Here is a 4,570-nt window from a genome sequence, read left to right on the forward strand (position 1 = left end):
GTCACCTAAGGAGCACTTTTAATTCCTCTGGCCGTACCTTGTGGGCTTCATCGGTGGCAGGAGGAGAAGAAAGACAGCTTCATGTTTGCGAGGAGTTCCCTTGGAAGCAACGGTGCTGTGATGGGGAGCCCTTAGGAAACCCATCTTTTCAACAAACTGAATGAAATAAGTGGTTTGCAGTGGTTGCCGACAGTGCAAATGCCATGAGAGGGCTCTTGTGTGGTTCTCAGCTCAGTGATGACTCCATCAAACTACTTTGAATGATTCTGAATGCACCTGGGACAGCTTCATACTCCTTCACAGCACCTCCTCTGCATGTGCTCCATCCAAGCTAAGTTGGACTGTATCACTCCTAGAAAAAACATTATCTTTTCTTAAGCAGCACTGCAGATACATGATGTAGGTCCACACTTGTGCACCTGATCTGTACATCTCTTCTGCACTGACCAAAGGATTCTTAATTGATAATATTGTTGGATGTTTTCTTCAATGAGTGTTCAAATGGACAAGTCTGCCAACTATCACCTTTTCTCAAGGTGAATGTTTTAAATAATGGTAGTTAGCTTCTGCCTCCTTGCTTTCTTACCTTACAAAGTAAAAGTATGTCTTTTCCACAGTATTCAACATTGAAGTGACATACCAAGATATAATATTTACCTTTGAACCTAGCAGCTATTTAAAGAAAACTGCTCACTGCTGTGTATGCCACTTCCTAGGACTTTACCATCATTACCACGATGGAATATGTTTCTTTCTGTGGAGAAACGGAGAATAAGGCATGGAGAAGTTTGATCAAAAGTAGTGTAAGTTTTGAGTACTCTTTATTGGTGTCCTCAGTTTCATCTCTGCTCCGCAGTAACAGGACAAATGACTCCAACAATTATGCTCTCAGTTGATCAGCTTTCTGGTGGTGAAATACTTAGTGAGCTTACTTAGATAGCAGCATGTGTTACATACAAGGTTCTTTCCTGTGGCACTCAGACTTTGAGTCCTGCTTATTCCAAAAATCAAGTTTTTGCCTTGTAGAATTTGTCCTCCTCTGCCCCTTCCCATTTTTCTTCCCCTCTTTTCTTTTTTTTAAGGCAGTTGCAAAATTTGAAAAAGACTGAAGAGCAGAAACTACATGAAGCAAGCTGTTAATCTGTATGGATTAGTCCTGCAAATTTGAGACAGACTGAATCAGCCTTTAAATGAAAATTTTCTGCACTTTTGTGTGATTCCCACTTTTCTTTGAGATTTAGTATGAAACTCCAACTTTAATGGGCGAAGGTCAGGCTGGCTACAACAGATAGAGGGGTGGGTTTATTGTGGAACATTTTCCGCTGTGAAGAAGAAAAAGCAAAAGGGAGAATGACCTTTCTAATTGTATCTTGGCCTTTACTTCTTGGAGACAAAACACACCAGAAAAAAAAAAAAAAGAGAGATCTAGGTTTGCAAAAGAGCATTATTAGAATTAAAACAGGCAAAACTCAACAGACAAATTATCTTCATGTAACTAGTCAGCTACAGGTGTAAATGTAGATCACATCATGCTTTTCTCAGGGCAGCACCGTAATATGCGACCGTGTAAAATAATTTTGCTCTTGAGATAATTTTACTGAAAATAGAGAGGTTTTTGAGGTTATGATTAAGCAAAGCCTTTGGGGGGTGGGGGGGGCAGCATTTGTGCTTCTGAGGTGTGGTGGCTTTCTGCCTGGAGGTCCCATTCTTCTGCTTTAGAAGCCCAGAGCTATGCAGATTCCCCCTCCCTGCCTGGCATTGCTGCATTAAAACAAAAGGGGCAAAAAAGGTAATGAAATACACACACACACAGACACTCATAATTTTGTTTGATTTGGTTTTTTTGGGGGGATAAGGGTGGTGCTAAATGAAAAACAGGCTTTCTGTCCCTGTAAAATGAGTAATAATTTATGGACTTTTAACTGCGTTGGGCCTCATTACATAGTAGTAAATGTTGATGCTTGTGTCTTACAGTCGACATACGTTTTAAAGCCATGCACATTTAATTGTAGGGTGCCATTTAGAAGGGAAACTCTCTTCAAAGACCACACGTGCATTACTGGAAAGGATATTGTGGTGTGAGAGAGATCCAGTGGTAGGCATCCTATGGTTTGCTTCCACCTGAACTTAATGGATGATAATGTATCTTTTGTGTCGTGTATAATGATAAATTTACTATACTAATAGGTCCATATGCCATAACAATAGACCGCTGCTCCAGTAAGTTGTTCTTTTACATGAAAAATTGCTTGTGTATTGAGAAGAGGTTGACAGGTAAATTGCTGGTTGCTACCATCTTGAGTACAGTGAAGAACTACGTCTCCAACAAAAACTATTAAATCAGTCTGTTAATGAAAGCAGGAGGGAAAAACAAGAAATTAGGAAGAGAATCACTTCAGTTCTCTTAAAAGTAAATACAAAGAAAATAGGGACTGCTGTAAAGAATTGCTCTGCTGGACTGCTGATCTGCCAAAAAAAATTTAAAACTTTTTGCAAAATATAAATATTCATACATTTATTTCAAATAGCTTGTGTGCAGGTAATACACTTCCCAGGCATTCTGTCAGTAATAGGCAGCTGTGGATGCTTTAGTTCTTCTTAATACTTCAGCGTTCAAAATACATGTGCAACTATATATTCAAAATATATTGAACTATGATCAAACAAGTTATTCAAACTCTTATCCTTCCTCTTATTTCCATGCCCCATGTCCAGCGTGGCCCCAATCTGGTGTCAGCAGCAAAATATGTTCCGGAAGTAGCTAAAACCACCTCTTTACATACCAGCTGCAGATGGCCTTCCATGTTTTTTTAAAAGAAACTATTATTTTACAATAGAAATTTCATGATTCTGTTGTTTTACAGCATGTTAGAGATATTTTTTTTTCCATACATATTTAGAGGGGAGTATTTTATTTTTTAATCATAAAGATCACCTGTGCTATACCAGCAGAACTGAAAGCAATGCAATTTTCAGGGATGCTGAAAAAATAAACTCACTGAGTATTTGCATTGCATTTTGTCTGGGTAATTTGTCTGGCAAGCAGTGGAAATAGTAGATGGAAAGTGATGGTTGGATTCTTCAGTTGTGTTAAAAACAATTGGTAGAAGAATCCACCTTTATTTAAAACAAAACAAAACAGGCTTTTGTGTGTGTTTTGAAAGGAAAAATCTTTCTTCTCAGTGGGAGCAGAAATTGGTTTGGGTTCATTATGGCAAAGGAGGAGCTGAAATTAATTGTCAGATTCCTGCTACATCAGCCCCAGAGCGCTAATCCTGAGAAGAAATTTCCAAACTGGATTTTAAGTCAACTGATGAGGTCTTGATGTTTTCCCTGAGTCTAGCACTTAATCACACAAGTATATTTATTAGAAATGTAAATGTGACATCCACAGGACCATGTCAGTCAGAGATAATAGCATGTATTTATCTCAAAAGAAAAGAGTGTTTATGATGATAATCACTGCACATGATTTGAGAATATATTGTGAGAGCAAATTTTGTGAAACCTTCTGTTAGTGAAGGTAAAGTGACCACAGGTGGGCTATTGTGGGAGCAGGGGAATGAGCGTGGGGTAATATGGACCATTTTAAAATCCATATTTCTGAATATATATCCATTGCTTGGTTTTCTCCTGTGCCTGTAAATTATCACTGTAACCTATAACTAGATACTGCAGTTCATATATATAACGCATATATACATAGGTCTTCCAGAATTTTTTTTTTCCTTTGGTATTATAATGGTGTAAAATTCCTGGAACATTTTTGGGATAAGTGTCAGATTACTCGAAGCGGTGATAAGAAAATCATCTCCTTAAACTGATTTATTTTGTGTTCTTGAGTCAGGCATAAATAGTGGCCGTCTGCACTTTAAAAGAAGTTTAAAATAAAAAATAATTTAAGAATCCCCTTCTCTCACTGCTAAATATTTCCCATTGTCTTCTGAGATAAATTACTCACTGACACATTATCTGGTACATTCCTAAGTAACATTTCTAACCTACTTCATTGGTTACAATGAAATTCAGTTGCAAAACTTTCTGAAAATGAGGAGTTCACTGAATTTCTGTAGCAGGACACTGGCATATAGTGTTGGCATACACATATCCCCAGCCAGTTCTGGGGGTCCACTTTTCTTACTGTATATTTACAGAGGAGACAGCACACAAATCCTGATCTGAATGTCAGACTTTTCTTGAGTGAACCAGAGGGATTAAGTGATGTGATGAAAATTGATCCTCAATATTTTGAGCTTAAATCAATGTTTATTGAAAATAGACAACAAGTCGCTATTAGTGACCATTTGGGCAGAAGGACCTCACAAACCTTGACATAACTTCCCACATAGGGTTAATTATAGAAGAACAAAGCTTTTTGAAAGAGGATCATAAAGGGATGTTCATGTTTGCAAAATGCAAACTCTTACAAGTTACTATTGAAGCAAAACCATCTTCTAAACACACAACAGTTAAAGATAGAATCTGACTTCAGTAACAAGAATTGCATGGGGTATTCCCCTAAAATGGGGCAGTGGGGCTGCTGGAGGAGGGGAAGGTGCTGGCAAAAAAA

This window comes from Nesoenas mayeri (genome assembly GCF_963082525.1).
Source record: "Nesoenas mayeri genome assembly, chromosome: 6".
Classification (NCBI taxonomy): Eukaryota; Metazoa; Chordata; class Aves; order Columbiformes; family Columbidae; genus Nesoenas; species Nesoenas mayeri.